The sequence below is a fragment of the Chrysemys picta genome, chromosome 1, assembly GCF_011386835.1.
Source record: "Chrysemys picta bellii isolate R12L10 chromosome 1, ASM1138683v2, whole genome shotgun sequence".
NCBI classification, from domain to species: Eukaryota; Metazoa; Chordata; order Testudines; family Emydidae; genus Chrysemys; species Chrysemys picta.
The window spans coordinates 28,020,876-28,047,029 of NC_088791.1; the positions used below are offsets into that span (position 1 = coordinate 28,020,876).

The 26,154-nt window shown below is 44.0% G+C and overlaps 1 protein-coding gene across 13 annotated transcripts in view; it reads right to left on the bottom strand.

The window, feature by feature from the left end:
* SRPK2 (SRSF protein kinase 2) overlaps positions 1-26,154 on the bottom strand; it is a 255,110-nt gene that overhangs the window by 210,030 nt on the left and 18,926 nt on the right. Inside the window, exon 1 of one of the 13 annotated variants that reach the window (XM_065559944.1) lies at positions 1,826-1,841. The exons of the other annotated variants lie outside the window; for them this stretch is intronic. The gene's annotated coding sequence lies outside the window, so the exon portion shown is untranslated. Of the gene's footprint in view, positions 1-1,825; positions 1,842-26,154 lie in introns of those variants that run through there. 13 annotated transcript variants of the gene reach the window in all.

The following is a 26,154-nucleotide window of genomic DNA, read 5'->3' on the forward strand; positions in this document are numbered from 1 at the left end:
TCATTTGAAAATTTAACACCATTAATCTGGGCTTGAATAGGGACTGGGAGTGGCTGGCTCATTACAGAAGCAGTTTTGCATCTCCTGGAATTGACACCTCCTCATCTATTATTGGGAGTGGACTACATCCACCCTGATTGAATTGGCCCTGTCAACACTGGTTCTCCACTTGCGAAGTAACTCCCTGCTCTCCATGTGTCAGTATATAATGCCTGCATCTGTAACTTTCACTCTATACATCTGAAGAAGTGAGGTTTTTACCCACGAAAGCTTATGCCCAAATAAATCTGTTAGTCTTTAAGGTGACACCAGACTCCTTGTTATTTTTGTAGATACAGACTAACACGGCTACCCCCCGATACTTTCCTCCCCATTTTGTTATAGCGGACTGGGGATCATGGTTGTCCTTTGAAATGTTTGCAATGTGTAGCTGCTAACAGGGTCAGTGAGAGAAGGTCCCAAAATGTTGACAGCTTTATTACATGGTGATTACAGTAACTTTGTGTGTGAGAGAAGACTTGTATGTCTCCCCTGCCTCACCATCCCATTAAGCCATTAACTGGCACTGTAGAAGCCATTACCATGTAAGGAATTTCTCCTTGATGTCTCCTTTCCTATGCTGCTGTACACAGGTCAGAAGCAACAGCTATATGGCCCGAGGTGCACACTGAGCTGGGGCCCTCATTCCCACTACCAACCCCTAGCTAGGACTCCTAACCCTGCTTCAGTCAGCCTTCCCCAGACATAACCCAGGTATACCCAAGTCCATCCTTCCTCAAACCCAGGCCAGTCCCCCACACACTCTGGCCAGCCCACACCCCACACCCAGGGGTGATGTGTTCCCTATTCATTTTCTGGATTTCAGATGTTTAAATATGTGTTATCTTCAGTCCCCTGACCCTAGATCCCAGCTCACATGGAGGGGTAGAGAGAGGAGCTCACACACTCTAAGAGGAGCAGGGTTCCTCAGATCTCAAAACACACAGCAGGCAGGAAGTGGGATTGAGACCCTCGCAGAGGGGTAGGACCCGCCCCCCCCCAGATCACAGTACACACACACGGGGAGAATTCCAGGCTGACAAGGCCCCCCACCCCTGAATACCCAACTTCCTCTGCTACTCCTCCCACTCCCCCAGCCTCTCCCTTCCCTCTCCCCCAGCCTCTCCCCCTTATCTCAACCCCTAACCCCTCTTCCCACTGCTACTACACATTCCCATGTATCCCCTTTGCCATAAGACCCCTATTTGTTGCTGCAAACTCAAACCCTTCTCCTGCACCCAATCACTCTACTCCTCCCAAGGAACATTCACATGTGTAATTTTCCTTTTTAAAAACAGTTTCAGCACCTTCTGAATATTCTGCAGCACTCAGATTATGTTTCTCCAATTAACACACACACACACACACACACACACACACCCGTGACAAAGTCAGATTTTTCCCAAATGTTCAGTTTATTCTCAAATTTTTGCCAGAATGTGCCAACTTCATGAAATGCTCTTGTTTCGGGGGGCTGTATCTCAGGAATACATTACTCAGTAACCCCACATTTGGATCACTAACCGTATCACATACAATCCATGAGGCATACATTTCAAGACAATCTGTTTAAGCACATGGAAATAAACTAAGTGCCCTATAATTCTTCAAAAATCTAAAGATGCCACAATATAATGTAGGCTTTAATGAGGTGACTACATACTGTTTCTCAAATACAAAATCCTCTAAAGTTGTAGAAAATTGTAACTTGTTATTCTTTTCTGCTCATGTTCATTGTCCTATGAACCCTGTATATCTTTATTTACATTTTATATAATATACTCACTCTGTTATTTTAATAGTCTTGCAGTATATAAATACCATACATTTTCTTTTCAACTATCAGCCTGTAGCGGGGTGGTTACCTCGCTGCTGCCTGAGGGGTTTAAAACAGCCCTGGCAGAGGGCTGGGGCAAAGGGAAAAGCTACTGGGCTGATTGGGGAAGTAGCCACAGCTGGGCCACGCCCCAATGAGGCCCCAGCTGGGCCTATATAAGAGGCAGGGAGCCAGGCACTCAAGAGTCTCTCTCTGTGTTCAGGAAGAGAAGGGCCTGGCTGCAGAGAGCTTGACACAGGGTACCTGAGTGGCGCAGGGCTGGGGAGCTCCAGCCTGGATAGCCCCAGGCTGTGGCCTAGTAGGAGGCCAAGGGGTACTGGGGGTTGCAGAGGGCAGCCCATGGGTAGGCCAAGGCAGCAGGTCCAAACCCAACCTTGCCTGTGATGAGTGGCCTATCTGCCCCAGGAAATGGGGACTAGTTGGAGACTGGCAGTGGCCTTATTCTGAGGTGAGGTAGGGATAGTGGGTGGGGGTTCCCCAGGGAGAGGAGACCCTAGTACAGAGGGGTGTACTGCCAGGGGGCAGCACCCCAGATACAAGGGCACCAGAGTCTGGGAGGGACATGGGGCCAGAGGACAGGTGGATCACCAGCCTGCAGGGGGTGCTCCAGGATGCTGGAAGAGCTAATTCCCTGGATGACCAGTAGGAGGTGCCACAGGGGTGAGTCCACTCCTCTACACAGCCTTTTCAGCACAGCATTCTTAGATATAATTCAAAAAATGAGGCAATAAAGTATAAGACTAGTTTATTTTGGGTATACATATGTTGGCATATATAGGTCATGTACATTTGCAACAAATTAGCTTAATAGTTAATGTCCCATCACCTGAAGTACCTATCACACTATAGCCCATTTATAGTTCAAATATTCTTCCAAAGATTCCTGGTTTATTTTTTTATTTTCCTAATGACAATCATATGCCTGATCTATTATAACGGGGTTTTCAAGCCACAGTTTACCCTATGATGGTAGCAACATGAAAAGGCATAGATATAGTAGATTTACGATTTCTGCTCCATCATAGCCCGTAGAAGGTATCTTTATCTAGGTATCAAAGTATCCAAGTATCTTATAAAATAAGTTTAGCTTTTGTTCTATTAAGAAGGCTGCAAGAAGAGGTTGAGTCCTGGAAGTATATATAATCTGCATGCTTGCAGGGTGAGGAAGATTGGCCCAAATACTGTAGCTTATGCTCTGACGTGCACTGCATGAGGCGGTCAGATATTTTAAACTTAAAATCTGTACTAATTGAGGACAAATGACAGATTCAGATATGTTTAAAGGTCTGTACTAAGAGGGATCGGAAGGAAGTTTATAGAAAATTACTATGATGAGAACAGGAGGTGGTAAGTACTATAAATAAAAGGGCAATAGTCTAGCAAAATAGCATGAAAAGGGTTCAAATACTGTTCATTTAATGTCTGTTCTTACAACATTATTCATTCATTATTCAAGGTATCACTAAAAGATGACTACCTGTTTTGCATCATCTGGCCTAGAAGACAGGTGGAGAGATTCTAATGTTCTAGATTCTGGATTAAACTTTTTCCTAATTATTGCCATCTTGGTTTCAACAGTAATGATGTAAGAATGTATAAGTGATTCTACACATTTTATCAGATGCCAGCATTTTCCTTGTCTTTTTCATTACTCTTGCAACTTCACATATTAGGACCAAATGCAGAAACAACAACAAAAATCAAAAGCAACTATTGGAAATTAAGAGGAAACAGAGATAAAGGCATTAATGCCTCGTCTATAATTAAAAATTGGAGTTGCCTAGCTACATCATTCAGATGTATGAAAAATTCAAATCCCAGAGCGCTGTAGTTAACTTGACCTAACCCCACTACAGACACTAGAGAAAGCCTCTATATGGCCTTAGGCCACGTCTGCACTATAGCCACTGTAGTTCAGTCACTGTAGTTAATCTGTCTCTCCGAGTGGCGGTAGCCAGATCAAATTCTTCCAGATTAGGGTGGTTTAACTATCACACTCAGTGTGAATAGTGGGTTGCAACACACTTGTATTTTTATGTCTGATTTTGTAAGCAAGTAGTTTTTAAGTGAAGTGAAACTTGTGGGTATGCAAGACAAATCAGACTCCTGAAAGGGGTACAATAGTTTGGACAGGCTGAGAGCCACTGGGTTAAACTACTTGTCAATGTCCTTATTTAAAAAAAAAAAATCTGAACTAAAACACGTGCAACAGAAACGTTCAGTACAGAAAAAAATTACTCTTGTTCATATTCAATATGAGCTAAAGGAGTCATGATTCCCTGCATCCAAACTGTATCTTCTGTTCATTGCCTGAGAAAAACAAAAATATAGCACACAAAGGAATGTCTTGTCATTGCAGTCACCAAACAGAGAATCTGACTTTCCTGATCTTGCTTCTCAGCTGTGCTGTATATTAAGTAAGCTGCCAATGATAGGTAAGGCCTCATCCTGCCACAACCACCATGGGGGAGCACTTACTACTTGAGCAGTCCCACAGACTTCAATGACAGAACACATGGTAGTAAGCATTACTTTCCATAATAAGTATCTGTAGCATCAGCCACATGTTCCTAAATAGTTATGGATAACTTACTTAGATATTTAAATACAATGTTTTTACGTTACCTGGTTCTTCAAACATCTATTATAAAGTGTTTACATTTTCATTAACATTTACATTTCCTGTTATAAAAAGTTTGTCTTTAAGCCATTGCTTCCCTGTGTGTTGTTTAACCCTTTCCTAATTGGAATGCTAAAACAAATACCATCATACAAGAAAGCGATGTTAAAACCCATTAAAGGTTTGCACACATATTTCAGAGCATAAATCAAAATACTCTTGTCCATTCAATGAGTAGAAATACATATAGCGAGTTTGACATTTCCCCTACACCACTTTTTAGAGAGCCTGCTTCCTCGATCACAATAAAAAAAAAACGGATGCAAAGTGTTTGTTTCTGTTTTCTTCAAAACTTTGTTCTACTGTCACATTTTATTCAATAGAGCTTTAGTTCCTTTTGAAAGAATTTTTAAAAATTGATATGTTGCCACCTGGTGGTTTATTTCAATATTATTAAGCATTCTAATAACCAAAAATGCTAACATCATTGACTTTACAGAGGAGCATCTTAAAGGAGGCAAACATTTTTTGTAATGTTCTTTTCTGATCTGAACAACATAACTAACAAAGGTACTTTAGCAGGAAATGCTGAAGTATTTAAACCTAAAGAAGTACGCTCCACTTCAAGTAAAAAAACTTCTTCCTGTGGGCAAGCAGAATAAGGACATAATTTGATAAAATTATTGAAAAAAATCATTAAGGCTAGGCAGTAACCTAGTCTTGAATGGGTTTCCAGAACTACAGTATGTTCAACACATTACCAGACATAACAACTCTCACAAATTTATTGCAAGAGATGTAATTTCTAAGTAAAATTAAGCCTCACTCGTGATCTTGTGCTACAACTCAAAAAAACCCCAAAACCCTTACATTTAAGAGTTCTCTCGCGAGAATTTTACTTTTCATTTTACTTAGATATCACTGGCCGCCCCAGGTGGCCGGGGCTCCCACTGTCAGCCTCCCCTGTCCCCGCTGCTGGGGACTGAGAGCCAGAGCCCTGCCACCCGGGGCTCTGGCTAACAGCCCTAACCAGCTGCTCTCCCACCAGCCTAGGAAGTGGGAGAGGGACCCCACTGCAGCCCCCTCCTGCAGGCCTTGGGAGAGTGAAGAACCCTAAGAGGAGCAGAGGTGAGGCTGGGGGGCTGAAGTGGGTGGAGTGAGTGCAGGGAGGATGAACTGAGGGCAGTGGGGGTTGATGGAGTAGGGAGGCTGAACTGATGGGGTAGTGATGATATGGGCTAGCGGACTGAACTGAGGGGAGGGGCTGAATTGAGGGGGGTTGGGTGGGGATAGAACTGATGGGGGACTGGAAGACAGGCTTAATTGCTGGCCAGGAGATGGACTGATGTGGGGGTGAGAGCTCCTGCAACAAGGGCCAATATTACCTTATATAGTACATATGGGAGGGTGGCCAACACTAATTGTAACATGCACATACCTTGGGGATGGGCAAAGGGAGTTCAAATATCAAGAGACTGACCTAAAAGTTGGCAATACTACAGTAACTCCTCACTTAAAGTTGTCCCGGTTAAAGTTGTTTCGTTGTTACGTTGCTGATCAATTACGGAACATGCTCGTTTAAAGTTGTGCAATGCTCCCTTCTAACATCGTTTGGCAGCCGTCTGCTTTGTCCACTGCTTGCAGGAAGAGCAGCCTGTTGCAGCTAGCTGGTGGGGACTTGGAACCAGGGTGAACCCTATCAGTTCCCCGCTCCCCTAAGTTTCCTGCGCAGCAGCTGCCAGCAGGCTACCAATTGCAGCTATCCCTCCCCCCGCTGCCATGTGCTGCTCCTGCCCTCTGCCTTGGAGCTGCTCCCCGAGCCTCCTGCTTGCTGTGCGGGGTGGAGAGGGGGAATAATGTCAGGGTGTCCCCCTCCCCCCTGCTCCTACATCCCACTTACCCCTTCTTCTCATATAGAGCAGCGTGGGGACAGTGAGGGAGAGAGAGCCTGAGGCAGCAGCTGCTCTCTCAACTTCCTGATCCACTTAAAAAGACAATGCACTTAAGAGTGGATCAGCTTACTAAAAGGGGCAGGGTGCATTTCTCTCTCTCTCCCACACACAAGGTGTATATCTGTCTCTGTCTGCTCTATCTCCCTCCCCTGAATTCCTGCTGCCTTATAGAATGTGAGGCTACATTAACAACAATGTATTAACCCTTGAGGGCTCAGCTGAGTGCTAGTTCATCATTTAGCAAAGTTTCAGAGTAACAGCCGTGTTAGTCTGTATCCGCAAAAAGAAGAACAGGAGTACTTGTGGCACCTTAGAGACTAACAAATTTATTAGAGCATAAGCTTTCGTGGACTACAGCCCACTTCTTCGGATGCATCCGAAGAAGTGGGCTGTAGTCCACGAAAGCTTATGCTCTAATAAATTTGTTAGTCTCTAAGGTGCCATAAGTACTCCTGTTCTTCATTTAGCAAAGGGTTCTCAAACTGGGAGTCGGGACCCCTCAGGGGGTCATGAGGTTATTACATGGGGGGTCGCGAGCTGTCAGCCTCCATCCCAAACCCTGCTTTGCCTCCAGCATTTATAATGGTGTTAAATATATAAAAAAGTATTTTTAATTTCAATGGGGGGGGGGGGTCGCAGTCAGAGGCTTGCTATGTGAAAGGGATCACCAGTACAAAAGTTTGAGAACCACTGATTTAGCAGCAAGGCATTCCCTGGGAAATATCCCACCCTCTTACTTCACCACCTCAACCAAGCTTCACAATCATAGCTGTGAACAGTATTAAATTGTTTGTTTAAAACGGAGTGAGTGTGAGTGTGTGTGTGTGTGTGTGTGTGTGTGATAGTTTTTTGTCTGGTGAAAAACATTTTCCTGGAACCTAACCCCCCCACCCTCCATTTACATTAATTCTTATGGGGAAATTGGATTTGCTTAACATCGTTTAGCTTAAAGTTGCATTTTTCAGGAACATAACTACAACTTTAAGTGAGGAGTTACTGTACCTTACCCTCTGACCAGGCTGGGGGCAAAAATTGTATTGGGTGAAAAAGTTATTAAAATTTTATTTATTTTATTTCTTAGAACAGCCTTTCTTGTAGTGTAGGCAGGGCATGTGTGCATCTGAGGAGTCTACTTTTTGTCTTCAGTTTGTCCAAACAACCACCAATTACACAGCTGTACTCAACAGCAAACCTTGCAAGGCTGGTTCTGTAGTGGACTCCTTAGCAGCCTAGGGCCAAAATCCATAGATAATCCACCTTGACCAATCCCTGCCCTGAAAAATTTACACTCCTCTCCAAAAAAACAAGATAGAATATGGAGCTATATATCTTATGCAATGCAAAAGAGGAACAAATGTAAAGATAGTTTTGCTAGCAATTTTGGTTACATAACTGAAGAGTAAAAATAAATCAGAAAATGATTTCTTAATATTTATGAGGTTTTAAAATTGCCTTGTGGCTGCTCCTACAAACAGTCCTTTTCATTCTGATCCACATCACACACAATTATAGCTAAAGAGTATTGTTTCTGTTGACTTCATTGTTTACTCTCTAGTTGAAGTTACCTCTGCTTTTGGTATCTCTTGGTAACCAAGAAAATTATGTGGTATTTAAAAGGTACACAGCTGATTGCATAGACTGGGTGGCGCACTCCATTACCTTTATCCCTTTTTAATGTCCCTTTGTGTAGGGATTGGTTGACAGAACAGATATTTTAGTTACATTTTGTTCATCAAAAAATAAGAAATCTTGTTTTCCATGTTTGTTTCCACAAAGAAATAAACAATTTACAGGTTCCATCACTACCACACTTAAATAAAATCATGCAAGTAGAAAACCAGATACAAATAAATCCACAATAAACAAACCCACAGCCAGCATATTTCATCCAGTAGTTCTGGTATTAAACAGTGTTTCTTCTAGTGCTCAAATATAATTTTCATAATTTTTGAATATTTTGGGATTTACAGTATCTTGTAATTTGTGCATTATTTATTCTTATCTCTTTGGCATTGTCATAGCAGGTTTCTTATCTAGTAAGTGTGTTCTAGGGAATTCAACATACATTATGCAAAATGTACAAATTGGTAATACCACAAACCAGGTGAGTGACTGAATAAGTTATACACAAAGGTAGAAGAAATATTGCTATAAATATTTAAATCAGAATATTCTAAATAATCCATCACATGCTTGTTATCTTTAAAAATGAATGCTATACTGAGACCTAACTGGATATGAATAATCAAAAAAAACATTTTTCACTGTTCTGTAAACAGATGTATGGATCATACTGTCTATAGTTTAAGCAATCTTTGTATAAAATGCCTGAAAGTAGTGTTATAAAAGATATAACCAACTTTACAGAATTTATTTCTAGAATGAAAATAAAGTATTTTAAACCATACAGTTAACTTGCTATTTAAATACAATTTCAATTCTCTTCTAGAGAAAGATTACTATTCAGTATGCAATGCAACATAGCTTTGTCCACTCTGAATATAAACGCGTCTCGTGCTTTGTATACCAATACAGATTCAAACAAAGAATGTTTTCTTATGAGAATGAACACAAATTTTCTAATCAAGTTCTATATAACTACTTTATATGTGAAAATAAATCCAAAAGCCATTGCACAGACTATCAGCACTTTAACAAAGACTTTCAATCTATAAAGGACTTGACAAGACTAATTTACATCATATCTGAATGTCTTGTATTTTCCTACTCTATAGCATTGTAGGTGCCATCTGTGAACTAATTTTTTAAAAGTGAATATCAAAGTTAAGATCAAGTTGTTTTGTTTATCTTTTAAAATTTTTATATTTTCACATGAACTCATAAGTTGGCCTCCTGAAATTTCTTCTTTCCTTTCTAGTTGCAGAAAGAAATTCCATTCCCCTTGGCACCATTTCTGATTATGCTGTCATCCACTAGGCAGAAACAGCATTTACTATGGAGGAAAGTTCGGTCTGCAGTTAGATCAGCAAAGCTGTGTCATTCAAAATTATACCGATGGCATAGGCTTAGATAGTTGGAGTCTTGCGGGGGAGGAGGGGAGTGTTCAATCTCTTCCCCCATCCCCCCAAAAAGTGTAGACACTGTATTAATAAAGAAAACACTGAGTTTGGAATAGAAGCTTGTTTATCTCACTTTATTAAAAGCGCTCAAGTTTAGTCATGGTAAAACTACTCATTAAAGCAATATTCAACAACTATTATATTATTTTTAAGTCTAGCCCCCACCCCAAATAAAAAAAAGTTATCTATATCTCTGCTACAGTCAGCCTACTGGAAACTGGAAATCAGCTCCCTGTGGTCCCCAGAGGAAATCAGACCGTAGTCAGGGCCAGGAGCAAGCTCTTCTGCGCCACTTAAGGGAATCCAATCCAGTTGGCTGGAGGGGAAAAGCAGCCTGCTTTAAGCTCCCAAGTGCTTATGTCCCTGCTTGCTGGTGTTTTATAACAGAAAAAGATGCATTAAAGGAGCTGGCAGATAAGGACTGGAGGCACTAACAAGAATGCTCTCTTCATCTCACCAATTCCTACAGGCTTCTCAGGGCTAGTCTACACTATCGTGCTACATCAGCACAGCTGCACCAATGCAGATGAGCTGGTGTAGTATATCTGGTGAAGATGCACTATGCCAACAGGAGCGCGCTCTCCCATCGGCATAATTACTCCACCTCAACAAGAGGCAGAAGCTATGTCAATGGGAGAACATCTCCCACCAACATTGCATGGTGTAGACACCGCTTTTAGTCAATGTAACTTATGTTGTTCAGGGTGGTGGCTTTTTCATACTCCTGAGCGACATAACTTACATTGACTTAAGCGGTACTGTAGACAAGCCCAAGATTCTCTTGGAAGTGCCAGGGGTCTGGTTCACACCTAGCACCCCAGCAGCAGACTGGCTGGCTGATTTTTTTTTATTTATTTATTGTTGCATGGAGCTAGAAGGAAAGCTTGTTTACACTATGCACATCCCTCTTATAGGGAGCAAAAAGTCCCATATATACCAGTCTTTCTGGTCTTCTAACTGTAGAAGACTTTTACAGCAAGTGCTGCCTCCCCTTGCTGCTAATACAAGTTGAAATTTACAAAAAATTATACCTGTCATCAGCAGAAGAGAACAGGATGGTGGGAAAGGAAAGTTGTTTTTTCTCAAATACTGACTGAACGGTTCCCAACAACCTTTACATTTTTTAAAAAGGAGGTTTCTCCATCACATCATCATCCACCTTCATAACTGGATCAACCTGTCTGTTTATCTGTGCACCCTCTACCACTCTGGGGTCATGCTGACCAGATGTCACCTCCCCCATTTAAATGCTGATCCAAAGTCAAGTGCACCCCATTTGTGAGTATTCACTCCTGGAGTCACATACCCTTCTCAGCATTATAGCAGCCAAGCCTCGTGTTTCTGCATCGATCCACACAGTGATCATGGATTTCCTTAAGACCTGGTGAGAGAAGCCTATTCAGTCCTGCCTTAAAAGTTGCCACTAGAATGCATATAAGAGCATATATCAAACAAAAAAACAACAGAAAAGAGTCACTCCTGGGACAAGTTCCAGTACTGCAACAAACAAAAGGAACTCAAGCAGAATTTTACAAAAAACACCAACAAGAGCTCCAGTAATGCCCCCAGTGCCTGCCCCTACTCTCACAAGCTGGACTGGATTTCTGTAAAAGAGAAACCCTGGTATTTTGTGGACAGCACCAAAGGTACCCAAGAGACTGAGTAACCCAACCTCCAACAAGGAGGAAATTTCCTTGGAAAGCCAGGATCTCACCCCTCACCAAGAGCCCAATGCAGACCCAAAGACAGAGACCGCATCAGATATCGTTCCCAAAACCCACATAGACACTTAGCAGGACAGTGTTGGGGACAGCATCTCTTCCAATAAATATTATGTGCTATAATACAACTGTATCGGAGGGTTAAACAGCTTTTCTTCTGAGTATTTGATGGCCACTATTATCTTGGGAGGATGTGTCAGGAGACTGGGTCATGGGTGGTCATGCCTAGTGGTCAAAGTCCAAATGCCAGAGCCAAGGGTCGAGGTACACTCTGAACCGAGGCCAAGGATCAGACCCGTAGTCAGTCCAGATGCCAGAGCCAAGGGTCAAGACAGAGTCAGAGCCTAGAGTCAGACTCAGATTACCTAGAGTCAGGGAAGGCAGAAAGCAGGACTGATCCCAAGACACAAGCAAGTCTGGGTGCGGGGCAGGGTCTCAGCTTGAGCAAGGCTGGGTGCAAGGCTTGGAGTAAAGTGAGCATAGGGAAGCAGAAAATCCATAGACATATGCATTGAGCAGCTGCTATCAACTGCAGCTGCTGGACTTAATAGCAAGCCACCTGACAGCCTTACCCAATCAGGTGGTTTTGCTGTGTTCCAGCAGTGCTCATTGGCTGTCTGACAACTGGACAGGCACAGCTGCAGGCCCTCATTCTTGACAGCATGTGAACTGTTATTCCACTCACCCCTCCCCCATGCTCAAAATGGCATCCATGCCAGGGAGAATTTAAGATCTACCATGTTTATTTCTCTGATATATCAAATCCCCAACCATTGGCAAATCTGGCACCTTCCCCGCCCCATGTTCCTCTCCCTCTTGCTTGACTGCCACTCCACTCTTTCCCTCTCATTCAAACTGGAAGCATGACAGGAGTTAAAAATCAAACACACTGGCATGCAGGCATGTTTACTGAAATGGAAAATGCTTTTTCTCTTACTGTATATAAAAAAGTACTTTGCTTTAGTTTGAGCAATGTCCTGAGTCTTTAGCTACCGTATCATTTTATGAGGTATAATAAATTTGTTAGTCTTTAAGGTGCCACAAGATTCCTCATTGTTTTTCCCAACACAGAGTTTACAAGGCATTCATAGCTATTTTTAATCAGACTCTCATCACTGTTACCCACTGGATTCAGAACAAGTACTGCAGAAGTCTGTATTTTGCACTGCATTTTTGGCTGAGCAAAAAATTACAGAATAGAATTTAAGTTAAAGATAGTGCTCTATTTTGGCACAAACATTGAAAGGCAATGTAGCCCACTCGAGGCCACCTATATAGGTAGTGTTGCCCTTCCACTTCTGAACCGGTTCCAGGAGGGAGGGGAAGACAACATCCTGATGGACAACTTCATTACACATCTTGCTGGTTTGCCCATTAGCCTTTTGAACGAGACCCTTCTCTAAATCTTGGTAACATGCCTCAAGGTAACATCCTTTAAAGTAAAGACAGTATGCACATGCAATTACTAACTTGTCCCCACCACCACCCCCCTCCCAGATTCCAAACCCTCCAGTCCAGTCGACCAGTGACCCACAGAGCTGCACACTTAGTTATTAACCAGCCCTCTCCTTCCCCCCTCAAATGCCACAGTGCACCACCAAACCAGGATCAGTACAGGGGCCCTATCCCTGTGCAGATACAAAATTTGTATCCACATCCAATCCGCAAAAATGGTCTGCGGATATAAAGCAGATATCCACAAATTTGCAGGGCTCTATCTGTAAAAGGGAGAACCAAGGTGGAAAACGTCTCAACTTCACGCTCACCCCAGATTAGAAAGAGACTATGGGCTTGGTATTTCAAAACTCAGGAAGAAGCAAAATGTCATCATTGCTGCCAGGGAGACTATGATTAGTACAATGACTACCCATGCTGCTTCTCAGCTCCTACACCTGAAGTGCCACAGACTCCATGGACAGGTGTGTTATCCTCTGAATGCCTGACAAATGTCCAGGGAAGAAAAAAAGAAGAAATGTCTGGGGAGTTCATGTCTGCACCCCAAAAGATGGATTTGAAGACAGAAGGTTGGAGAAAAGGTTTTCCTACAAAAAGAGAAAAGGACAGAGAATTGACAACAAAGAGCATGGAAAAAGATATGGACATGCAGAAAAAGCTTCTGGAATTGATAGAGAAGCAGACAGTCCTGCTGAAGAACTTTTTGGTGCAATGTTCCCACCCACCCACCTACTCCAACCCAGTCATATCCTGCAGTCCTTTGAGACCAATGCATACTAGTCTTCCCCAATTACCATGCCCCAGGCACTTCCCTCCCCGTTTCACCCCACAAGACAATGAGAACAGTCAATTAAAAAATAAACACTAGTTAAAGGATTTTAAAAAAAATACAACAATCTGTGGAACTCTCTGCTACAACATATCATTGAGTTCAAGATCATAGCAGGATTCAAAAAGGATTAGACATCTATGTGGATAATGAGAATTAGTTACAATAGATAGAATAAAATAAATGTTAGTAAGGGATATAAATAAATATTCTTTAGGTCATGAGTTAATCATTAACCTGATTTCTTCATGCAAAACACATCCATCTACTCACAAACAAGCAAGAAAGCAAATTCTTATAATTCACTCAAGCTATTTCTCCTAGAAGCTGAGAAAAAAAACTGGTATTGCTATTTATATTTTAAAATATTTAGGAAGTGCTGAGATACTGTGGTGACAGAGACCATACAAGTATAGCTAGCTATAACTGATGGAAAGTAGGGAAAAACTTTCCCATAGATTGGTTATTTCATAATTGTTAACTACAGGATTTCTTGCATCTTGCAGTAAAGCATCTGGTATTGGCCATTATCAGAGACAGGATCCAGGACTACATGGACCAATGGTATGAACTGGAATGTAATGCCTATGTTCCTATGTATAAATTATGAGTGACTGACATTTCAAGCTTGAGCTGAAATGTGTACTGCAAGAACTTTAACCATAATTTAATAGAATACCCAGTTACATCATTTAAGAAAGAACATTAATTACCACATTGATTATCCACACACAAAAAATATACTTGGTAGGCATGAAAAAAATCATTACATCAGCTATCTGGTTATGAAGGTAATTGTATCTAAGAAAAACTGAAAAAAAACCAGCACATAAATAATGTATCTCTATTTGTTCCACAAGTGTCCCACAGTTAAAGAGAAACCATCAGGCTAAACAATGCATGCTAAAAATTTAGTTTTGTTATTTTTCAAAACCATAACTGTAATAATTTCATAATTTTTAATGCTAATATAAGGAGTTTATTTGGATTCAAAAGGACGTTGTAAACTTGAATGGACTAATTTTTAAAAAAATCCACTTCCTAATTAAGCAAGATAGTTTGCCCTATTATTTTTAAAGGAACTTCTTCTGGAAAAAGGTTCAAGGTTTTTCTTCCTCCCACCTTAATGTTAAGGGAGAAACTGACCGACTATACACAACATGTTTAAGTGCATAGATCAGGGGCGGGCAAACTTTTTGGCCTGAGGACCGCATCAGGTTTCGGAAATTGTATGGAAGGCCGGTTAGGGGAGGCTGTGCCTCCCCAAACAGGCAGGCATGGCCCAGCCCCCGCCTATACCTCCCCCCCGCTTCTCACCCCCTAACTCCTGCCCCCCATCCAACGCCCCCTATTCTCTGATGGCCCCCCCAGGATCCCTGCCCCATCCACACACACCCACGCTCCCTGTCCCCTGACCGCCCCCGAAACCCTTTCCCCGACTGCCCCCCGCTGCCCCATCAACCCCCCTCCTTCCTGACTGCCCCCCGGGATCCCTGCACCCATTCAAGCCCCCCATTCCCCACCCTCTGACCGCCCCGACCCCTATCCACACCACCACCCCCTGATCACCACCCCGAACTCCCCTGCCCTCTATCCAACCCCACCTGCTCCCTGCCCCCTTACCGCGCTGCCTAGAGCACCAGTGGCTGGCGGCGCTACAGCCGCGCCGCCCGGCTAAAGCCAGCCACATTACCACGCAGCACAGAGCACCAGGTCAGACCGTGGCTCTGCAGCTGTGCTGCCCAGCTGCCCAGAGCATTGCACCAGTGGCACAGCGCGCTGAGGCTGCGGGGGAGGGGGAACAGCAGGGGAGGAGCCAGGGGCTAGCCTCCGAGCCAGGAGCTTAGGGGACGGGCAGGAGGGTCCTGTGGGCCGGATGTGGCCTGCGGGCCGTAGTTTGCCCACCTCTGGCATAGACAAACTGACAAAAAAGGAACATAATTTTTGCTAACTTTTGTCAATCACGTTAGGTGCTACTGACGTTATCATCAGATACAACTTTTTTCATACAAAAATTTGATGTTTTCAAGTTGACTGAGTGCCTAAATAATATTTTGCTGTGTTTGCAACACAAACGTGGCAACATTTTTATGTCCACGTGAGCCAGAAGGTGATACTAAGGCAAATATTTGAAATTTCACCAAGGAAGGTGGGTTTTGGTTAAAATATAGGGCGTGTGTAATCCCGGCATTCCCAAATACTTCCTGCGTGACCTCAGTCAAGTTACTTAACCTCTCTGTGCCTCAAGTTCCTCACTGGTACTATGAGAATGATAATACTTACTCTACCTCATAAAAGATGTTGAGAGGCTTAATGTATTAATATTTCTAAAAAAAAAGAAGAACAGGAGTACTTGTGGCACCTTAGAGACTAACAAATTTATTGCATATGCATCCGAAGAAGTGGGCTGTAGTCCACGAAAGCTTATGCTCTAATAAATTTGTTAGTCTCTAAGGTGCCACAAGTACTCCTGTTCTTCTTTTTGCGGATACAGACTAACACGGCTGCTACTCTGAAACCTAATATTTCTAAACCATTTCAACATCCTCACATGAAGGCTATATAAACACAAAGTAATATTAGTTTAATTTAATCCAAAATGACTGAAATGCAAGAAGTAAATAGTCAGCAGTAAAGGTGAAAAATAAATTAGATTTGTAAAATGTTCAGTTTTCTATGGTGTTTTAGGGACCTCAGATATAGCTGCTGTAGAAGTTCAAGTTATTACAGTTAAATAATTCTAAAATAAAATTTTCGCAAAAACCACAATCTATAATCATGCCATTTTGGATTCATAGCAGCTTGATTTGGAATTCGAATAGTATCAGAAAATTAAGTTAAGATTCTCATAGTAACATGAATAATTCTCTTACAGATCATCACAATAGTGGTTTACCAAAGAAAAACAACTTGTTCATTTCCTGACCACACATTTAAATTCACAACCTAAAAACTGCATTAGTGTAGGTTTATTTAATTTCCTTGATTTTTATTTTCAGGAAGAAAATAGCCTCACTTAATTTTAGCAATTAAGCATCCCAAATAGAATTCGTTTAGGTTAGGAAAAGCAGCTGAGGTTAGGTCAGGGTTAGGTAATGCACTGCTAACCCACCCCAAATTTTTCCCTAATGTTAACACTTTTTAACCTAGATTTAGCAGTTGAGGTCCACCCTAGGGTCAAATTCAGCCAGCTACATTGAGGTTAAATACATTAATATGTCAATACTAGGGGAAAAGTTCATGTAGGAGTTTAGGACCAGTCTCCTTTTGTCCATTGTCAGTTCAAGTACCTTGGGTGACTAAATACAGAGATCAGAGGGGTAGCCGTGTTAGTCTGAATCTGTAAAAAGCAACAGAGGGTCCTGTGGCACCTTTAAGACTAACAGAAGTATTGGGAGCATAAGCTTTCATGGGTAAGAACCTCACTTCTTCAGATGCAAGACATCTGATGAAGGCTTGCGTCTGAAGAAGTGAGGTTCTTACCCACGAAAGCTTATGCTGCCAATACTTCTGTTAGTCTTAAAGGTGCCACAGGACCCTCTGTTGCTAAATACAGAGAGCTGTTGTATGGAAAACTCCACTTCAGGAATATCATTTCCCAAGCCCCCCTACTCTGAGAGGCATTATGGAACATTGCAGGCAGGGGAGGGGGTCGAATCTAGACCTAGGATGCCAATGCTTTATTGATGGGAACTATAGCCAAGATGTTCTTTTTTTCCCCTGAACTAAGATTCTCATTTTCTCTCAGATGAACCCTTCAGAAAGATGGAACTCTCCGCATTGAGATGGATTTCTTGAGTGACAAACGTATTCCCTGCACAAAATAAGGGAGCAATAGCCAAGTCTCATGGCAATATTTAGGGAGCCAACACAATGTCCGTAGGGAGAGGTGGTCAGGTATCAAGTTTTTTCCCAAGATTCCATGATGCTCTCCAGTATATCAACAATGACAGAAAGAGAGCCCTGGCTTATCTCTGGATTTGAGATGGTACTACATGGTGGTAGCTTCACAAAAACATAAGGAAGACCATACTGGATCAGACCAATGGTCCATCTAGCCCTGTATCCTGTCTTCCAAAAGTGGCCAGTGCCAGATCCTTCAGAGGTAACTAACAGATAGGACAATTTATCAAGTGTTCCATCCCTTGTCATAAAGGCCCACCTTCTGGCAGTCAGAGATTTAGGGACACCTGCAACGTGGTGTTGAGTCCCTGACCATATTAGCTAATAGCCATTGATGGAACTATCCTGCATGAACATATCTAATCTTTTAACCCAGTTTTAGCCTTCACAACATCTGCTAGCAATGAGTTCCACAAGTTGATATGCACTGTGTGAAGCAGTACTTCCTTATGTTTGTTTTAAACCTATCGCCTATTAATTTAATTGAGTAACCCTGGTTCTTGTGCTATGTGAAGGAGTAAATATCACTTCCTTATTCACTTTCTCCACACCATTCATGATTTTATAGACCTCTGTCATATCCCCCTCAGTCATCCCTTTTCCAAGCTGAAAAGTCCCAGTCTTTTTAATCTCTCCTCATACACCTAATCATTTTTGTTGCCCTTCTCTGTACTTTTTCCATTTCTAATATATCTTTCTTGAGATGAGACAACTGGAATTGCACACAGTAGTCAAGGTATGGGCATACCATGGATTTATATAGTGTTGCTATGATATTTTGTGTCTTATTATTTATCCCTCTCATAATGGTTCCTAACATTGTTAGTTTTTTTGACTGTGGCTGCATATTAAGCAGATGTTTTCAGAGAACTATCCACCACAACTCCAAGATCTCTTTCTCAAGTGTTAACAGCAAATTTAGACCCCATCCTTTTGTATGTATAGTTGGGATTATGTTTATTTTGCATTTATAAATATTGAATTTCATCTGCCATTTTCTTTCCCAGTCAGCCAATTTTGTGAGATTCCTTTGTAACTCTTCACAGTCAGCTTTGGACCTAACTATCTTGAATAATTTTGAATCATTTGCAAACTGTCATCTCACGGTTTACCCACTTCTCAAGATCATTTATGGATACGTTGAACTGCACCAGTCCCAACACAGATCTGTGAGGGACCCCGCTATTTATCTCTCTCCACTGTAAAAACTGTGTTCCTCGTGTCTGATAAGTCTGTTCTTTACTACGGTTTCAACCAATTTGCCTGGTACTGAAGTCAGGTTTACCAGCGGTTATTGTCAGGATCACTTGTGGAACCTTTTTAATGATCAGAATTACATGGTACAGAGGCTGATTTAAGTGATAAATTACAGACCATAGTTAGTATTTCTGCAGTTCATATTTGAGTTGCTTATTTAGGGACTTATTCCTGTTTAATTTATCAATTTGTTCCAAACCCTCCTCTACTGACACCTCTATCTTGGACAGTTCCTCACATTTGTCAACTAAAAGGAATGACTCAGGTGTGGAAATTGCCCTCACATCCTCTTCAGTGAAGACCGATGCAAAGAATTCATTTAGATTCTCCATGTTGGCCTTATCTTCCTTGTATGCTCCTTTAGCACCTTGATCATCCAGTGGCCCCATTGATTGTTTGGCAGGCTTCCTGCTTCTGATATACTTTAAAAAATTGCTGTTAGTTTTTGTGTCTTTTGCTAGTGGTTCTTTAAATTATTTTTTGGCCTGCCTCTTTCAACTTCTCCACTCAACTTTTGTTTTTAAAGAGACTGATGGCAGAGAATATGCATCAATCAAGGCTTTGAAGTCCTTTGATGTGAATTGTCTTGCTACTTATCTCTTTAGTATTTCAAATGCACCTCTTGCCATAGTATCTAAGTGCCATCTGGTTGACAGGCCGCTCCCTCTGAGGAGTATTCTTCTTCAGAAGAGCAGGGGGAAAAGACTAGTTCTGTACACATATCCTTCAGGACTAATGAGAGAGCCAGGGCATAGCAGTAAGGAAGACATGCCCAGATATCTTAGGTGGAATAATGCAATTTTTAAATTAGAGCCAGAATGGGCAGAGGGACTGGAACAGAACCACTGCAGACTGTGAAGACAAGAGAGAAGGAGACCATGAGATCGAGTGGCTATTTGAAGCAGCAGCAACTTGGAAAGGGAGAGAGGAGGAACTACTTTCTTGTAGCAGGCCTACAGGAAGGCTGAATTAAAAAGGTACACCAAGGAAGCAGCTCCGGAAAAGGGATTCTGACTCCTCTTTACCATTACATGGTGCCTGTGTGTAGTTTCAGTCACAAGTCTCCATGCAACACCTGCCCAGTAACCACTCAGGCTATGGCTCCACTGGCGCTTTACAGCACTGCAACTTTCTCGCTCAGGGGTGTGAAAAAACACCCCCCTGAGCACAGCAAGTTACAGCGCTGTAAAGCGCCAGTGTAAACAGTGCCCCAGCGCTGGAAGCCGCCCTCCCAGCACTGTAAGCTGATCCCTTCGTGGAGGTGGAGTACCTGCAGCGCGCAACCACACTCGCACTTCAAAGCGCTGCTGTAGGAGTGCTCCCGCGGCAGCGCTTTGAAGTTTCGAGTTTAGCCACGGGTTCAGTGAAGAGGTATGTTGCAGACTTTGCTTCCCAGGCACTAGTTCAGAAAGCAGAAGGAGTGGAAGCAGACAGCCAACTGAGATCACTCCTGTTCCATAAATAGGACATCCCACACTTAGGAACAGTTGCCATCTTGACAACAGTAACTTGCTTAGGGCATATATACGCTATGCCCACCACAGTGGCAGAGTTGAAGCACTGCAACTATGCAAGTGTAATGCCATAGTATAGATCCGGGTGGGCAAACTTTCTGGGCCAAGGGCCACATCGGGGTTGCGAAACGGTACGGAGGGCCAGGTAGGGAAGGCTGTGCCCCCGCAAACAGCCTGCCCCCCGACCCCTCCCACTTCCCGCCCCCCTCAGAACCACCAACCCATCCAACCGCCCCTTGTCCCCTGACCGCCCCCCAGGACCCCACCCCCTATCCAACCCCCTCCCACTCCCTGCCCCTAACCGCCCCCCCTGGAATCCCATCCTCTATCCACACAACCCCCAGCCCCTTTCAGAATGTGACCCTGTGAACATGGGCAGAGGACACAGGAGGAGCAGAGGCAGCCGCGCAGCCAGAGTGAAGCGGCGGTTTCCCCTTCAAAGCGCCGCTTCTCTCCAGCCGGCTGTGCGGCCAGCTGTGCTTCTCCTGAATCCTCTGGCCGCGTTCCCTGCGCTCCCACCACCCGCCCCGCCTGCCCACTCTCTTGCTCCCGCAGTGCAACCCCTCCCCCACGTGGGGGGTGCGCCGGTGCTGAGCTGCCCGAGTGCCCGGCCCTGGGTCCCCCTGTTGTTGAGGGGCCCATGCCAGGGCACCCTGTGTTCACTTATAAATCAGCCCGAGCCGTGCCGCCCAGCCGGAGCCGGCCACCGCGTTGCCGGCATGGCGAGCTGAGGCTGCGGGGGAGAAGCTGGGGACAGCCGGGAGCTCAGGGGCCGGGCAGAACGGCCCTGCAGGCCAGATGTGGTCTGTGGGCCGTAGTTTGCCCACCTCTGGTATAGATGCTTCTTACCTCAATGGAAGGGATTTTCCTATCAGTGTAGATCCACCTCCCTGAGCTGAATTCTTCTGTTGACCTAGACGTATCAACACCAGGCGTTAGGTCTGCTTAACTATGGTGCTACAGGGTGTGAATTTTTTCATACCTCTGCACAATGTACCAAGGTCAATATAAATTTTAAGTGTCAGCCAGAGCTCTGTTTTCTGGTTCTGTAGAAGAGAATAGATTTGTGAGCCAGAGGGAGAGATGCTGCTGAAGGAGGGAGGTAACAAAATATTCTTCATCCTGATTGGAGCTTTATCTAAGGCCAAAAGGAGGAAGGGCAGTCTATAAATCCATCCTATGGGAGCCCTGGAAAGCAGAATCTCCAAGTCTGTTAGGTATCAGTTGCGGAACCTTGAGGTGCATTTCTGTACGAAGTTGCACATGACAGAAAGATGAAGCTACGGTGAAGCCTTTCAAACCATTTACCAAACTGCCTGCATTCCTACTTTATAGGGTGATAACATTGTTGAGCATTTCCTTGAATAAAATATTACCAGAAAATAAATGTAGACCCACTGACCTTTTCCAAATCTAGTTTTCAAATCATGTTCTCATTTTACCACCAGTGGTCTAAGAGATATAAAATTTGCACATTAAGCATTGATATATACACCTCTACCCCGATATAACGCGGTCCTTGGGAGCCAAAAAATCTCACCGTGTTATAGGTGAGACCGCATTATATCGGGGTAGGGAGAGGAACTGCTCCCTGCCCCAGCTCACCTCCGCTCTGCCTCCGCCTCCTCCCTGAGCGCGTTGCCACCGCTCCGCTTCTCCCTCCCTCCCTCCCTTCCAGGCTTGCCGCACCAATCAGCTGTTTGGCCCGGCAAACCTGGAGGGGGTGGGGGGAGAGAAGCGGAGCGGCGACAGCATGCTCAGGGGAGGAGGCGGAGATGAGCTGGAGCGGGGAGCGGTTCCTCTGTGCCCCCATTACTTGCTGCAGCCCTCCCCAGGCCCCCCCATTCTGCCGCCTCCCACGAGCGTGCCGCAGCTCCGCTTCTCCGCCCTCCATCCCAGGCTTGCCGCGCCAATCAGCTGTTTGGCGCAGCAAGCCTTGGAGGGAGGAGAAGCGGAGCTGAGCGGCGTGCTCGTGGGAAGAGGAGGCGGCGGAGCGGAGGTGAGCTGGGGCAGGGAGCGGTTCCTCTGTGCCCCCCCCTTACTTGCTGCAGCCCCCCTGCCTCAGCTCGCCTCCGCCTCCTTCCATGAGTGCGCCGCAGCTCCACTTCTCCTCCCTCCCAGGCTTGCCGAGCCAAACAGCTGATTGGCGCAGCAATCCTGGGAGGGAGGAGAAGCGGAGCTGCGGCACGCTCATGGGAGGACGCGGAGGTGAGCTGGGGCGGGGGCCCTGGGGAGGGCCGCAGCAAGTAATGGGTGGGCGGAGAGGAACCGCTTGCGGTAACACGAATTCATATATAACAAGGTAAAGCAGCCCCATCCCCCGGAGCGCTGCTTTACCCAGTTATATCCGAATTCGCGTTACATAGGACCACATTATATCGGGTAGAGGTGTACAAGAGATTATGATGAGAGTAGAATTAAGATCTCAGAATGAGTCTAAAAATATATTCTTCCTCTGATAAAATTAATTGTATTTATATGCATTAAGTTTTCTGGATTTAGAGGAAAATATAACCCAAACAGTTTTACTGCCAATTCTGACAAATATTGGATCTATATGACCAATTTGCAGAAAGTACACGCACTCCAGCCTATACCTACATTTTAAATATGTCCACATCACACAAGAAAACTGACTCTTATTTTTCTATATATTGAAAAAATAAAACATAAAAAGGAAATACATTAACTATTTTATTTCTCACTATTAGTACACTGAGCGATATCATTTGACTTTCTGCATCATCGTGTTCTTGTGACATCACAATGGTCTTCGGTCTCCAATTCAGCATTCTCAATTACTGTACTGTAGTCACCTCTCAATAATACTTATGCACCCTTACTATTAGAAAATAGGAAAAAAGAGGATGAGACTCCCAAATAGATAACTTTACCCTACTTTCTAGATCAGAGGTGGCCAAACTGTGGCTTGTGAGCCACATGCGGCTCTTTTGCAGTTAAAGTGTTGTTGACGTCACTAGGCATAGCTACCAGGTAACTCGGGGAAGTGGAAGGCCATAAGTGCCGATGAAACTCCCCTGCTCTGGGCCTAAGCGAGCCACAGTAACTCCATCTTGTGAACTTTAACCTACCTACATGCTCACAGCTTAATGCTGAAGCAGAATATGTAATGGTCAGCTTTTTCTAGCAGACAGCTGCAGTTTTGCTCACACTAACAGAAAAAAGTAACAAAGGCTTGGTCTACACTACCCCCCCTAATTCGAACTAAGGTACGCAACTTCAGCTACGTGAATAACGTAGCTGAAGTTCGAAGTACCTTATTTCGAATTAGTTGAAACTTACCTTGGTCCACACTCGGCAGGCAGGCTCCCCCGTCGACTCCGCGGTACTCCTCTCGGCGAGCTGGAGTACCGCAGTCGACGGCGAGCACTTCCGGGTTCGACTTATCGCGTCCAGACTAGACGCGATAAGTCGAACCCAGAAGTTCGATTTCCAGCCGTCGAACTTGCCGGTAAGTGTAGCCAAGGCCAGAGGGTCCTGTGGCACCTTTGAGACTAACAGAAGTACTGGGAGCATAAGCTTTTGTGGGTAAGAACCTCACTTCTTCAGATGCAAGTGGTCTTCTTGCATCTGAAGAAGTGAGGTTCTTACCCACGAAAGCTTATGCTCCCAGTACTTCTGTTAGTCTCAAAGGTGCCACAGGAGCCTCTGTTGTTTTTTACAGATTCAGACTAACACGGCTACCCCTCTGATAACTAACAGAAAAAGTAGTGATAATGCGGGGGAAAGAGGGGAGGGAAAGGCCTAGTGCGTAGAGCTTGCAAGGTCGAAGATAAGCATGCGAACGGGAACTGTTCTAATGTACTGCCTGCTGTAACTGTTGTCGGGGAGGGAGGGGTAGGAAGAAACCAGAACAAAAGGCTACTGAAAACAGCTTGGAATATAAAAGGGAAAACTTGCTTGTATTTGCTGCGCTTATGATTTGAGACATGCTGGTCTACCGAGTGCCTTTTCGAGATCTCGAATAAACTTCGTTTGCTTCTCCACCCTGGTGTGTCTATTGGTGCGGCGCACACCGGGCAACGAACCCTGTTGCCCCCTGGGGACCCTCTGGGCCGGCAACAGTGTGGCTCGCAGAGCCTACACACATACACTCCACCTACCAGACTTGGTCGGGGAGCTCGGGACCTTATGCCCAGCAGGGACGGGGGACTAGATGCTTCACCCCCGCGGGGGACTCCTGCTGGGGCTCAGGGCTTCAGCAGGAGCAGGGCTGAAACCCCAAGCCCCGGCAGGCGACTCCCAGGGTGCTGAAGCCCCGATTCCCAGCAGATGTGCCCTGGCTCTCGAACTTCTGAAGATTGTGGTATGAGGCTCGGCAGGTCAGTAAGTTTGGCCACCCCGGTTCATGACAGTCTTATTGAAGACCGCATAGCTGAAGAGACTGGGAATGGGAATGGAGTATTTTACTTCTGGGTCACTGATCCAGACTGGCGAGCCAAAAGTAATTCTTTAATAGATGTTTGGTAGACTAGATGAAACTAACTGATGCTCTCAACTTACCCTAGTAGACGGGTGTCCATATCACAATTATCACCAGCAAAATTGGCACTCTTGTAGTGGCTAAATAGAAAGGCTAAGGAGTGAATGGATGTGGAAGAGACTGAACTCCTCTCTCCTAACACTGGTGGTCATTCCACATCAGCAGTGAATCAAACCAGTGGATCAATGCACAGCATCTTACAGTATTATGGCCTGTGCTATGCTAGTCTTGTGGAAAGCAGAGTACTTTCATGGGTGTTAAGTCCAAATATAACATGAGCAGTCAATTCATTTCAAATTTAAAATAATTTTGTCTTTCTTCACTAATGGAGGAGTTTTAAAACAATGTGATGCTTTATGGAATATGTGGGACACTTTATGATATTATTGATACCAATAATATAAAATTATTTTAAAATTGCAAGGAATCTGTCCCGATATGCCGTGTGAGGTATCTATGAAAATATTATAATTTGCCAAGTATGATGATCTTGTTTATATGTTTCACCTTTGTATTATGAATTATAGATATGTATGATATCTGTATTTCCAAACTTGTGCTGTGTTTCTGGGTGACACCCCCAGATTGGCATCAGCACGAGGCCTGCTTGATGGGACATCAGCTGTACAATGAACCCATTGAAAGGAGAAGGAGCCAAGGACTGCACCTTATGACTCAACAAGCCATGCACGGGCATGCCTATGAACAGAACTCTAAGGCCTTTCAATGCCATGTGCTGTGAAGTTTGTGTTTGGGACACAGGAAGCACAAGCCATATGGCAAAAAGGAATATAAAGGGCAGCTGCATCATCTCCATTTTGTCCTTATTCCTGCTTCTTACAACTTTTCTACAAATGAAGCTCTGAACAAATGACTGAATGACCCATCCAAGCTGTGCATGTGTTCCAGAGGGACTTTCAAGCCAGCAAAGTTACCAATACTGCTAAGAACCTGATATATGGATTTTGAAGACTCTATATGTGTCTGATTGCTTTACCATTTAATAACTCTCTTCCTGTTCTTTCTTTTTTCTTTATAATAAACCTTTAGTTTAAAGGATTGGCTCGCAGCATGGTATTTTGAGTAAGATCCAAACTAATATTGACCTGGCAACATGGCTGACCCTTTGGGGTCAGAAGAACATTTTGGTATAGTGGGCAGAGTTTTTAAACAACTTCTCACTGTACTGGACCTAGGAGCTGATTGAGAGCCAGAGAATTGGAATGCAATAAAGAGGGCTGTGTGGTTTAATTTTTTAGCTTCTTGATAACCAGTGTGGGGGATCAGAAGCACAGTTTGTGACTGGCTGCAGAGTTTAACTTCAGTGTTACCCACCAGTCTTGGGAGTATCTGCTCTCCATTTGAAAAAAAGCATACTGATGAGCCATTGATATACTGGTCTAAAGAAAGAGGATAGGACCTTATTATATTTATGATCTGAAA